The sequence below is a fragment of the Tamandua tetradactyla genome, chromosome 15 (assembly GCF_023851605.1).
Source record: "Tamandua tetradactyla isolate mTamTet1 chromosome 15, mTamTet1.pri, whole genome shotgun sequence".
Classification (NCBI taxonomy): Eukaryota; Metazoa; Chordata; class Mammalia; order Pilosa; family Myrmecophagidae; genus Tamandua; species Tamandua tetradactyla.
In genome coordinates, this window is record NC_135341.1 from 71,372,021 (window position 1) to 71,386,401 (window position 14,381).

General features: G+C 41.8%; 1 protein-coding gene across 3 annotated transcripts in view; it reads right to left on the bottom strand.

The window, feature by feature from the left end:
• PLCL2 (phospholipase C like 2) overlaps positions 1-14,381 on the bottom strand; it is a 206,989-nt gene that overhangs the window by 94,604 nt on the left and 98,004 nt on the right. Inside the window, exon 1 of one of the 3 annotated variants that reach the window (XM_077130041.1) lies at positions 12,062-13,847. The exons of the other annotated variants lie outside the window; for them this stretch is intronic. The gene's annotated coding sequence lies outside the window, so the exon portion shown is untranslated. Of the gene's footprint in view, positions 1-12,061; positions 13,848-14,381 lie in introns of those variants that run through there. 3 annotated transcript variants of the gene reach the window in all.

Sequence of the window (14,381 nt, forward strand, 5' to 3'; positions counted from 1 at the left end):
CCAGGCTGGAGCACTGTTGCTGTGTGTCTCTTAATCCGTATGGCACTGAGTGTGGGGGACAGGTCCAGAAGGGCAGGTCTGGGCTTCTTTTCTACCTCTTTTTCTTCTCTTTTTGGTAGGTTTCTTTTTTCTATTGATTAAGCATTTGTGGGATCTTTTTCCAGTCTCTGTTGTCTTCCAGAGCTCCAAGCAACTTGAGTCTGCCCTTTCCTCTAGCTTTCTCTTAGGGAAAACGTTTCTGGGGATGTCTACCCCTGCCATCCTGACCCACAATAGCAATCTTAAAGCCATTCTGTTTTCATATAGCAACCACATACACTTATCTTTGCGTATGCCTCCAATAGGTGTGTATTTATTTATACACTAAATATATTTGCTAGCTACTAACAGATTGTGCACACTGGGAAACATTCACCAAGTTAAACCAAAATACTATTATTTTTTTCCTGGCTTACCTACTTTGGCAACTAAGTGCCCTACAGCATGAATCTGTTCAGTGCTCTACCCTGGCAGGGCTTGAGGCCCCTATCCTGCCCTGGGAGGGCTTTGGAAGTCCCTATCCTGCCCCGGGGGTGGGGGGGCTTGAGGTCCCTATCCTGCCATGCCACCCTTACCCACAGACCTTGAAGATTCTCTCCATGGGCTCTGAGTCTCCCCCTACAAAGCTGGCCCTGAATCCTCTGAGGATGCTGAGGTAGATGCTTCCTTCCTTTCTCTCTTCACACTCTTCACCCAGACCATCTCTAGACACGTTCCTAAAACATCTTACCCTAGTGGATCCTCCCTCTACTGCTGACTCCACTCTGCCTTTTAGGAAGAAGGAACAGCTAGTACAAAGACAACGAGGCTCAAAAGAGCTTGAGTGCTCAAGTCACTGACAGGAGTCCAGTGTGGCTAAAATAGAGTGAGCTGGGGAAGACTGGATATGAAACTACAGAGGGAGGCAGGGGCCAAGTCCTGTGGCGCCCTGGGGGCCACAGACAGGCTTCTCAATTTTTAAGGACAATTCTTGAAGAGGAGTATTATGGTTATGGTTTACCTTTTTAAAAGACTGCTGAGTGTAGAATGGATCAGAATGGGGCAAGAATAGCAGCAAGGAGACAGTTAGGGAACAACCACAGCTGTCCATACAGGGAATAACTCTGGGTGGGACCATAGTGATGGCAACAGAGATGGAGAGAAGTGTATGGATTCAAGATAATTTAGGAGAATAGAGCTGATAAAATTTGCTGATGGCCTGGATATAGCACGTAAGAGAAATGGAAGAATCTGATAAATGCCAAATTTCTGGCTTGATGAACTGGTGTGGGATGGTGATATTTATCTAAATGATGAAGAATAAGGAATAGGTTTTATTTTTAGGAAACCAGTACTTCTGCTTTGAACATGGTAAGTTTGTGATGTATCTGGATAGCCAAGCAGAGATGTAAAGTAGGCAGTTATATATATGAATCTGGAAATCAAGAGAGAGGAGGAGGCTAGAAATAAAAGGCTGGAAGCCTGAAGCACATTACTGGTGTATGAGATTATCTAGTGAGAGAGTAGAGAGAGAGAGAACAGAAAACAGCATAGGACTGCATCTAGTGCAATCCAGCATCTGGGCTGGGTCTAGAAGGAGAGACCAATACAAGAGGCCAGAAAGCAGCAGGAGAGTTGTAGAAGGAGCTTCAGAATATTGGGTTGTCACACAACCAAGAAGAAAGTGTTGAAATAAGAAGAAAGTAGTCAACAATGTTTCTGAGAGGCCAGATCAGAAAAGTGAGGTATGCTTTATTTAGCTTAGCTACTCTAGCTTACTTATAATTGCAGTTTGTATGATATATATTTTTCCACTCTTTTACTTCCAACCTACTTGTGAATTTGAACATAAACGGCATGTCCTGTAGAAAGTATAATCTGGACATAGGCTAGAGCTTTGTTTGTTTTTGCATATTTTGATTGGATTGTTTAACCCATTCACATTTAATATTATTATTGATACAACTGGATTCATATCTGCCATTTTACTTTTTTGTTTTCTATATGTCTCATATTGTTTTGCTCCCCTATTCCTCCTTTACTGCTTTCTTTTGCATTGTGAGTCAGGTATGCTTGAGATTTGGCAGCAGGGAATTCTTTCTTGACTTTGACAAGAGCAGTTTCACTGGGGTCCAAGAGGTCAGAAGCTCTTTTGGAGTGAGCTGAGGGGTGGAGACTGAGTGTAGGCAACTCTGTGCAGAAGGAGCCAGAGAAATGGACTGGTAGGTAGAGAGAGTGGCGGGAGTGCTTCTTTGCTTGTTTGGATTGAAGATATTAGAGAAGGTTTCCATGCTGAAGGAAACTATGGCAGATTGAGTTAGGTACCCCTCCAAAACACATGTTCTTGATCTTAATCCCATTCCTGTGGGTACAAACCCATTGTAAATAGGACCTTCTGAAGATGTTATCTTTAGTTAAGACGTAGCCAACTGAACTAGAATGGGTCTTAATTCTACTATTGGAGGCTTTATAAAGAGAAAGCCATGGGGAGGAGCTGGAAGCTGGAAATCAGTTGGAACCTGGTAGAAAAGAAGAGGACACTGCCCTGTGACAGGAAAGCCAAGGGCCCTCCATGACTGCCAGCCTGCCAGAGCCCTTCCAACCCCGGGGGAAACAAGCCTTCCAGCCTCTTAAGTTAAATGCCACTGTTTAAGCCAACCCGATGTGTGGTATCCTCATAGCACCCGGGAAACTAAGATGGTAAAAAAAAGGGGGAAACTAATGATGCTGCAGAGAGGAAACATACCTCTAGCAGAGCTAAGTCCCCAGGGGGCACAAGAGAAGATGGAGTCACCATTAGCTTTCCCTGAGGGTGACTTTTGAGCTGGATCCTGATGGAAAATGAAAAGGAAAGGGAAGGCAAATCAGAGGAAAACGCATATGCAAAGACATGAGGCAGGAAAGAACCTGCAATATTCGAAGAGGCTCATGGGACCCGGAGGGCAAGGAAAGGAGAGGCAGGCAAAAGGGGGGGTGGATGTGAGCTCTGCTCAGAACCCTGCAGAGTGAGGGCCGGCCAGTGCCCTGAGGGGCAGGAGTCAGTACCTCCTCTGAGAGGGCCGTGCAGCCTGGGCATACATGTTCCTTTGCCACAAAGAGAAAAAGTACAAATATGTACAAAACTGATATAAAGCTTTACCCTATGTGTGCAAATACAACCCACTATCTGTTTAATAAAAGGTCAACAAATGAAAAAGGGCTCATTTGTTTTACAACTTAAAAAATTACCAGCCTATCCATGCAGGTATTTATTTTACATTAGTGCATTCAGAGTCTAATCAAATTTAGCTAAAGGTTATATACCATTTAAATGTTATATAGCTTCTACCAACCTCCTGCATGAATAAATGAATGAATGAACTCAAAGATTACCACTTGAATGACCACCCATCAAACATCAGACAGAAATCTGTATGCTTTAAAAATAGCTCTTAAATAGATACAATTACGTCAAAATGTTAAATTAACTTGTTATAATCCAATTTTTAAATTATTAAAATCTGAAAAATTACAGTGAATTCCAAATCCGTTGTTTTTCTATGTAGAGTTGTTATATGCAAATAAAATATTTTCTAAGACAAACAACTGCTAAAGTGGCACAGACATGCCTTCATAATCTTTGTAGCTACTTAACTGACAGCACCAACAAATACCAGCTTTATGTCATGCCCACAGTGAGCCCCATTTTTCATTAAAAGCCACAGTTGGTTCAAAATATCAATAAAACTGTCAATGCCTACAAGGCAAGAATCCAGAAGACTCCAGCGATTAATCTAGAGCATTTGCAAATACAGCAATGCCAATTTGGATAACAGAAGGTCCAGTCCTGCCATTTTCCTGAATCATCGTATACCCTTTTAAAACCACAGTCCTTTCCAAATTAATTAACCCATCAAACTGAAATGAAAAGCAGTTTTAAGAACCAGCAAAATTGCATCATTAGTACATTTTAAATGGCATATGCTGCCAGTGACTAAAGCAATTTAAATGTTTCAATGAAATCTTGAGTCACCATTTCCTACCCTCATTGCTCTAAGTCCCAATAAGTAAGATTTGAAAACCACATGTACCAAATGTATAATTAATTCCTTGTGGCAGCTGCAAAGCTCATTATAGTACTTCCTGAATCCCGTTCCTGCTTGAAATAATACAGCACAGAATACACTATTAACAGGGGTCTTTATACTATATTGTATAGAATATAAAACCAAGGCACTCAGGAAATTCTACAAAATACATACAGAAACTTTTAGTTGTGAGAGTGGGAGCCAAAAGGGCTTTTTATTAATATGCTTCAAAGCACATTAATGAAAATGGAAAAGAGGCATTTAAAAGGCATGCTTAGATTTCATATAAAGGTATTACAATGTAAGCTTAAAATGCCACGTTTAATTATACTGTATTAAACTTGTTAAGCAATAAAAACAAGCACTAATTCTAAGTTCACTTACAAACTAATCACCAAAAGCCTTTACTAATAAGCGGGATGCCATCCTTATTCCAAGAACCAGGCTGCCAAACCAACCACCAGCTCTAAAAAGGGCTTGGTTCCTGTGAGTTTTGAAGCTGACCCATAGGGTCCATTATGCAACTCTACAATGACTTGCTAAGGCCCCAGCTTAGAAAGAACGAACTGGGAAATGAGGCAGTACCCCAACAGACGGCTCCCACAGGGGGAGGGGAGAAGACTGGAGATCCCAGCACAGGCATGGATGGAACATGAGCCATTCTTCTTTGTTTGATTTTTTTTTCTTTTTTTGTGAAAAATACCATATATACAAAAAAGCAATAAATTTCAAAGCACACTGCAACAATTAGGTATAGAACAGATTTCAGAGTCTGGTATGGGTTATAGTTCCACAACTGTAGGTTTTTCCTTCTAGCTGCTCCAAGACACTGGGGAAATGATTCAGCAGTCATATTCATTTGTCAAATCCTATCTTCTCTATTATAACTCCACATGCTCCTTTGATCTTTCTCCCACTCCTCAGGGGTATTTGAGCTACGCCCATTCTAACTTTTTCACTGGAAGGGGCTGCCATGAGCCACTTTTGAACCATATTCACCAAAGGCAGAGTGACACCTATATCAGCTACTTCTGAGCATGAAAATGAGAATTATGAATTAGTGTGACAGTCCTGGGCAAACTGAAATTATGGTCACATGTCTTCAAAGTGGCCTTATTAATAATGTGCTCTGCTTACCAAGGGCCAGGCTTACAACCAAAGAGTGATCTTGGCTACAGTGGTGTTCTCACCCCTGCTGACCAGAAGGCTGCTGGTTCTGATTGTTTGGACACGTCTAACTTGCAGGCTCATCCTGTCCAGTCTAGAAGCCCATCCATGCAGCTTGGGAACCTATGTCCACCTGTTTGTGAAGTCTGGCTAAATCTCGGGCAGGCAGTGAGGCTCGTCACTGGGCACGGGGACCTAATCCTTACAGCTGTTTTTCACTGTTTTTCCTGGACGGCTACACTTCTCACCTCCCACCCCCTGCCTGTTCCTGGAGATGGACCTTAACCTGCCTTACCCAGCTCCTGGCTGGAGTTCCCTTCAGTCTACATGGGTCTGTGGGAAGTACAATGTGACCCTGTGCCTGGCCATGCAATGGCCCATCCTTGCGGGTTCCTATGAGGTGGAGCCCGCAAGCACTAGCTGGGTTCACCACACACTCCTGGACATTGTCAGTGGCCCTTTCTCAGTTCATGCCTCTCCCACAGTCTGGCCTTTCTGCAACTCGCATGGCCTGTATGGCCCACGATCAGGGAAGAGATAGACAAATGGGGGTTCTGATCTGGTGGATATGTGGGGGGAGCACTGTGGAGGGCAGACAGAGGTAGGCAGTCCTACACAAGGAGATACTATTGTTAGGAGGGAGGGGGATGCTGGAGGCTGAGTTCTCAGAGCTGGAGTGAAGAAGTAGGGTATGAGGCAGGGTGAAGGAACTGATACTTTGGGCTGGTCCAAGGGGCCATCTGAGTAGACCACAGTTCAGCTATTCTGGGGATCAAATCACGCATTGCCTCAGTATATAAGCATGCACAGATAGCTCTCTCATGTTAAGTCAACATGCATGGATTACACAATGGAATCATCACTGTCATATATGAGTCACTATTGATAATCCAGGGCTCTCCCATACCTCACAGTCACCTCAAAATTCAACTCTTCAAGTGCCAAAATCCTTTGTAAGGTAGCTGGGTTGAGTGTGTGGCTCATGACATTTAAGAAATATATCTAAAAATTAGATTAGCAAAAAGCTTTTCTTTTAACCTGATTTGCTGCCTCTCCCATGCCACCCCCAATTCAAATGTGATGTGAGTCTCACTGGGGATACTGGCAATGAAAATGGGAACACAAAAATCATGTTTTGTCCTATGGAAAGAGCAAGAGTTTTAGCTAAATTACGTTTTACTCCTATTATCAAAGTTATTTGGTTTAAAAGTAATTTAGTTGTGCTTTTAAAAGCATTGCTGTACGGCAATGTTTAGCAATGTTTAAGTTAATAAGACTAAAACTTAAGACCAAGGGCTTTTAAAAACAGGAATATGGGAAAACCAAGCCATTACATGGTCTGTCTCAGCTCTTTCTGTAGATCATTGCCCTCAGATAAAACTGGAAATGCCCTTGATTAGAAAAACCTGATTCTCATCTTGAATTAATATTTTCTTTTCAGTAAGAAAGAAGAAAATCCCAACTGTACCCCAAACAGAATGAAGAGAATGAAGTGTGAAGAGTGACTAGAAAAACCCATGATCCCCAGGGCACTTCACTCTGCGGACGTAACCCAATCTCACCCCGCACACACCACGCCTGAGGCCCTGGGAACCAGCGTCAGCCTGAACCGGAGCTGTTTTGATGGAAGGGGGGTGGAGGCCAAAGTTATCTTTGTTGAGCTACTATTACGCACAGGCACTTTACAAGCATCATCCCTGTGAATCCTCAGCAACCCTGTTTCAGAGGATAAATCCCCTCTTCCCTGCTGACCTTTCCACTTATTTCCTCAGATCTTAAGCCAGCTGGAAGCCAGCTGGGTTCTGTCCATGAGGCTCCGGGGGTTGGGAAGGGGGCAGTGGGGTGGCTTTCCCTCCTTCCTCTGCCGAGGTGGGCGAGCATCTCTGGCCAGGGCTGCACCCTCCCTCTGAGGTTGCACAGCCCCCAGGCTGTTCAGTGTCTCCAGCCCAAGGGTAGATGTGTTTTCTGCTGTTGCTGTCTGAGTGGCTTCATCATTCCCCGTTTGGCTCTTCTGCCATCTGTAACAATCCCCTAGACTAAATTCCCTCTGTTGCTTGTTTAAAAAAAAAAAAAACCATATATATACATATATATATATTTTTTTTATTAGAGAAGTTGTAGTTTTACAGAAAAGTCATGCAGAAAATACAGTTGCCCTATCCTCCCATATTATTAACACCTTGCACTGGTGTGGTACCTTAGTACAATGATGAAAGAAAGATTTTCTCTGCTTTAAATACCGACCCCTGCCGGGCCTCCCGCGCCCCGTGCCGCCCCACTGCACCCGGACCCCTGTTGGGCTCCCGCGCCCCGCGCCGCCCCACTGCACCCGGACCCCTGTTGGGCTCCCGCGCCCCGCGCCGCCCCACTGCACCCGGACCCCTGTTGGGCTCCCGCGCCCCGCGGCACCCGGACCCCGCGGCACCCGGACCCCTGCTGGGCCTCCAGCGCCCGTCACTGCTCGGCGGCACCCGGACCCCTGCCGGGCCTCCCGCGCCCCGTGCCGCCCCACTGCACCCGGACCTCTGCCGGGCCTCCCGCGCCCCGCGCCGCCCCACTGAACCCGGACCCCTGCTGGGTCGCCTGCGCCCCGCCACACCCGGACCCCGCGGCACCCGGACCCCTGCTGGGCCTCCAGCGCCTGTCACTGCACTGCTCGGCGGCCCCCGGACCCCTGCTGGTTCCAGCTCCCCAGATACTGGCTTGCGGGGCCTTGGGAACAGAATGAACCTCGCCAAACCTCAGCCGCTATTTTGTAAAATGAGGAAAGTAATTACTTGCCCTTAATTACTTTAAAGGGTTTTGTGAAGAACGAATGAGATAATAAACGTGAAAGCACGGTGGAGGCTGCCTTAACCAAGACTTTTAAATTGCATTGGAAGTCCTCAAGTCTTATTTTCTGTAATTATTGGACAGTGGAAATGGAGTGCACCTGAAGTTAACCCCCCCAATTTATCTCATGGATATAAATGGCAAAAACACACCACCAAGCTGCCTGGTAAGAGCTCACTGTGAGCTTACACACACTTTGCTCTCTTATAACACGACGGAATCGCGTGGGCTAATGGTCCCTAACGCTCCCCCCGTGTATCTGCTGATGGCAGAGGAGAAGGAGGCTGTTACCAGCTCTTCACAGAGCAACCGCCGCTAAAAGAGGGGGTGCTGGGCTCTATGGCCTGGGCCTGCGCTCTGCACCCCAGTCCCTGTGTAACTCTGGCCTGACTCTGGAATCTGGATTACAATAATACCTAAAAATACAAGGTAGAATTGTCTACTAAAGGCATCAAGGCACTCAACCAACGCCAAATGTAATTAATGCGGCTGACACTTTACTATCATCATCATCATGGTCTGCTATACTGAGCTCGTGGATTTTGTGAATTTGGGGAGAGTTTGATCAGAGGCATCTTGTCTGACTATATCGTTCTCACACAAAATATGCTTCCTGGACATCTTTACGTAGTTCATGCAATCACCATTACATGTGGACAGTTCTCCTCCCCGCCGGCCACTTTCTTTTTTTATAATTACTTATCCTGTCTGAACACCTAGTCCAAGCATCACCACTATTGTTTTTATCATTCTGTTGAAAGAAAACACTGCTATTTAGTTAGCAACCTACATATTAATGTGCTAACCAAAGGGTTAAAAAGGAATCATATACTAATTTCTATTGTTTTGTTGCAGTTATAAATATGAGTATTTACGGGGAAAACATTGATTTCATTTGGACAAATGTATATTTTCCCTTAATAACAGCACTGGAAAAAACAGAGGTAATGTCTAGATCAGTGACATCCAAAAAATATAATGCAAGCCACATTTAAAAATGTGTAAGAAGAAACAGGTGAAATAAACTTCATTTTATTTAACCCAGCATACCCAAAATAGCATCATTTCAATGTGTACTCAATATAAAAATTATTGAGATATTTTGCATTCTTCTTTTCATACTTAGTCTTCACAATCTGGTGTAATTTATATTTACAATACCTCAGTTTGGACTAGCCAACATTTCAGTGCTCAATAGCCACAGATGGTCAGTGGTTAAAGCATTAGATAATCCAGGTCTGGATGATAAGATTCTTAATGTCATGCTTTAATTTCAAATCCCCCTGAATTTTTCTAATGTGGTCCTCTGCCCAAAGCAAACATTCAGTAAATATTCACTAGATTCAGGGACGAATGGCTGTAAAAAATGACTGTCACTCATAAATGTAAGTGAGATCAAAATAAATTTTTCAGAAGGAATAGCATTTTGTGCTATACTTGAAAAATACACTTTCGACTATATACTTATACTTGAAAAAGTTACAAATGAACATCACTGCTAAAAACCCCAGTTCGTTCACTCCATATCATCCCAAAAGCCACATAATAAACAAAGAGAAAGCAGGGTTAACTTTCCCCAAGAAAAGAAACAAATGGAAAAAAAAAAAGGGAAGGGAAGAGAAGAAAAAATAAAATAAAATAAAATATAATGAATCATAAAATGGTCCCAGTTAGATCTCTATTGCAAATGACTATAATAAATCATCAAATTTTAATGACCTCCTGTAATGAATGTTAGGACATAGACACAAAACTTGAAAAAGAATTAAAGACATATTGCGATTAGGTAATTTATGAAAACATCTTTCCCCCACCCCCAGAGAACTACTAAAAGCAAATTTACTTGAAAGTTTAGAGGCTAAGTAAATGCAAATTTATACCCATCTAGTTGATTTACATCAACTTGCTCTGTCAGGGTAACCACTTAAAAATAATTCTTAGCTTCCAAAGGGCACAAAATAGTACTGATTCTAGGACTTCAACAGAGACACAGCCAAAGAAATGATAGTAGAGCTCCTTTCAACCTGCAGTACAGAAATCATAAACGCCAAGTTCCTTTTGATTACCGATGCTACCGCCCACCAAAACATGACCTGGACTGCAGCCACCCACCTGCAGATGGCTTGTTCGTGAAACTCAAGAGACATTCCATTCCCTTCAAGAAGAGGAAATGGTCAACATCAGTAAAAGCTGTATAAAATTGCAAAACCGTTGGTGTATCATTACTGAAAAAGGCAACTTGCCCTAAAGCCACTTACTTGGAAGGGAGCACTTTGAAGAAAAGATTGAATTTTGCTACTTCTAAATTCAACTTGACCAAATGGATTAAGAGAAAAAGGCATCTCAGTGTATCAAGCTTTCCTGCTAAAGCTCCCACCTACTGGAAAGTGGGAACAGAAGTACTTCAACCAAGTGGAGGAGAGACCCCACACGGCAGGAGTTGCCTTTTTACCTTTAATTAAAAATCCTCATTTAAGAAAACTTGAATTTTTTCAATTTAGTAGGATTTCCGTCAGGCCTGGGCTTGACAACTCCATGGATCTATGGTCATAATACCCATGTCCAGCTCACCCTTTTACATTTTTCTCATCAAAATTCTTAGAAAATCATGCAGCTTACAGCTTCATTTATTTGGCCAAGAACTGAATTGGTATATTAACTTTTAAAATTATTACATTTATGTTTCATTTTCAATCTGATTGAATGTTGTTGGTGCAGTACTTTACATGAAAATCTCCATAATGGTAAATTTCAGTATTTAAACTTTGGGGGAAAAGAAGTGAAATATATAAAATCAAAATTTATTCTTTCTTTTTTTTTTTTTTTTTTAGGTATTTACATGCTTGTAATCAGTATACTCTTCTCCTCTTCTCTAAATGTAGCATATGTCTTTTTAGTCACTTAAAAAATTGCTGACATCTTCTTTTGAATTTTATTTTGTGTCATTTTTTTGCATTCTTTCTGATTCTAAACATAGACTTTTAAATTGCTGCATAGCCACTTGACTGGAACAAAACAACTGTCTGTTAATAAATATCACATAGTTTTCATTAATCCAAAAATGTTGTGATGACAAATTTCATATTGCTGAAATGCCACTTGCTGAAATAATGTTTTCTACCTTAACTTGTGATCGCTTGTGAATTACTGTAATTCAGTAAATATTTATTGAGAGTCTGCTGTGTGCCAGACATTTCTGGCCCTGTGATTATCAAACAGAATGTAGCCTTGGTCCTCCAAGCATCCCCAGTGTGGAGGGCTCTGTGCCTGCACTTGAAACCTCTTTTAACAGGCAGCATTTCTGCATTTAAGCAGATGTGGGCTGTTTTAACCCCTAACAGACCGGGGTCCAAATTCTGGCTGTCTCCTAGTAGCTGATGACCTTAGGCTACTGAATTTGTCCTCTCCTGACCTCAATTTCCTCATTCATTACACAAGGATAATTTGCTCTACAGGGTTGATGTGAAAGTCAAATGAAATAATGAAGGTAGAAGTAAAGATGTTCCATAAATGTCAGGCTCCTTCCTCCAATTCTCCTTAAAAATACATGGGTCTCTATACTATGCAGACACTACATTTTTAAAGCAAAGGGATAAGTAAACTGTAAATCTTAAATATGCACTAGGAATAGCAAATATTTGACATGCAACAAGGGCTCCTTGTAACCTAGGGTTACCACTAACTTGATGCCCCATCCAAGTTTTCTTTAGCTGGTAGCTCTTTCTTGGTCAGTTGTTAGGTTAGCATTAACTCTTCCCCCATTACAGCTTTAAAAACAGTTATGCCACTACCAAGATGGAAACTAAAGAACCCATGATGGTGTGGCCCTTCCCTCTGTGGAGTGATTCACTCTACAAGAACTGTAGGGTCAGGTAAGAACTAACATGGTGAGCAATTACAGTGAGCCTGGCATAATGCTTGGCAATCACATGCCTCAATTAAACTCTACAATCGCTCTAAGATGCAGATATGATTACCTTCTATCTTCCATAAAGCAGGCAGAAACTCAGGGAGGCTGGGAAAGTTGTCCACAGTGACAAAGACAGAAATAACCCAACACTGTTTCGTAAAACTTCTCTTTTGACTTGCAGTATCATTAAACTTCTTAGGTTTGATAGCTGGCTGCCTGGTTCCTCTATACAGATCCTTTTGCCCACTCCTATTGACTGGATAAGGTCTCCCTCCTCCAGCTGAGAATTCACCAGGTCTTGGCTCCCCACTGGCTCTTCCTATCAACATCCCCAAGGCCGCTCAACTTCAAGGACAGCTCATGATGTCATGGGTTCATGGCCATGCCATCTTTTTGTTCTCTTCCTCCTGCTATCTCCAAGAGACTGCCAGGAATATTGAGAAATGTCACAACTCCCTCAATGGAAATAACCAACTTCATCTCTTTCTCCAAGCCCTCAGTAGCTGCCAGTGGAAACAAGCACACACTATTCTAAGCCTAATTCTCATCTGCTCCTACTAGGGGTGAACGTAACCCCCCTCACTTCTTTACTCACAGTGAGTTCATATAAAGTGAAAGGTGACATCCCAGGGCATTGCAGACGAGTTGTTATCATACCTCTTAGCAAGTGTCTGAACACAAATACAGAGGCAACAACCTCAAATCCTTTTCATATGTTCCCTTTCTACAGACAAAAGCACATGGAACACACAAATTAAACACAGACAAAGCCATAAGAGTCTCAGTCATCCAAAGAAATAAATTAAAAATGATAGTGGATTAGAATAATAAGCCAAAAGTCTGTTCACTTGTACTCTTCAGTGTGTAATATTTGAATATTATCCTGATCAAGGGAATTGTTGACGTCAAATATAAACTCTAGCAGCCCATTCTTACAGTTTCTATTTTGGATTTTAGTTGAGCTCAATTCAACAATCACTGAGTATTGTAGGCCACACACTGTAGAAGTACTTGAACAGCTTATGGAGTAGTAGAGATGGTTGAAATAAATTGATGATTTCATAATTCCATGACGGGAAGCCACTGCACACATGTGACAGGGAGGTGTGGACACCCAGTGTAGAGCCACCAACATCAGCTTATAGGATCAGGGAAGACTTGCGAGGGACCCCTGAGCCTTTAAATACCTAAAATACAACTTCCTCCATCCTCTCCTGAAAAAAACAACTAATTAAAGGAATTCATGAAAAGTTCTCTTCATAAATTATACAATCCTATATACAGAGACCAGGGAAATGAACCTATTTGCATTTGTATTCCATGAAAGGTAATCAGTCTTAGCTTCTTTCAAATGATCTATTCATCCCTGAAATTGCCAGTGAGGGGTCTGATTCTTAAATTATAACCCTTTTATTTCTATTGGTGATATCCTCTTCTTTCTGACTTTTCACATCAGTTTTGAATGATCATTATTTTCATTTTCTAACTCATGGAAATGGGAGGTCAAAAAGATTAATCCAAAGAGGTAAACTCTGTAAAAAGTCACACAGAACAACAAAATCCCGCTCACAGAGAAAGGCTTATACTCAAAGAACTGAGGAAATGATTCATTATTTAAAAACCTTATTTTCTCTAAATTTTAGGACTTTACAACCAATTACAAATCTACTAAGCAAAATCAATAGGTTAAGCAGAGAGGATGAGCCAATGAAAACAGTGGTAAGTTATTTTATTCTAAGAGTTCTTATTAGAATCCTTATTTCTTCTTCAAAAATATCTGGATTCAGCGTGGGCCACGGTGGCTCAGCAGGCAGAGTTCTTGCCTGCCATGCCAAAGACCAGGGTTTGATTCCCGGCGCCTGCCTGTGCAAAAAAAAAAAAAACAAAAAAACTGACCTTTTGAAAAAAACAAATTAGCCCTGTTTATATAGCTCCTCATTTCTTTTAAAAACAAGCATCAACACCTGTCATAGTGCCTTATTATTTAAGCTTTTGCATGTTAGAAGAAATACCCTCCACATGTTCAAGAACCAAAAGGCAAAATAACACAGCTTCTGACAGAAACCACAGAATTATCCCATTTCCTGTCCCAATCGTAAATAATTTACCTAACTGGCTGAAAATAAATAACTTTCATATTTTAGCTTAGTGCCTTCACAACATACAGATAAATGTAGTTTGCTACTGACCTACACTGAGTTACAAAATAATTACAATTGAAAAATGTGACTTCAAAATGCAATGAAAGCCTGAAACGTATTCCTTAATTAAGGAAAAAGTATTTGTCCAAATGATATCTTACAAATGTTTTGAAATACATTTCTGGATAAAGTAGGAAAGGCCTTTACAATGAGAATTTCCCTGGTCCTATTAAAATTATCTGTGTT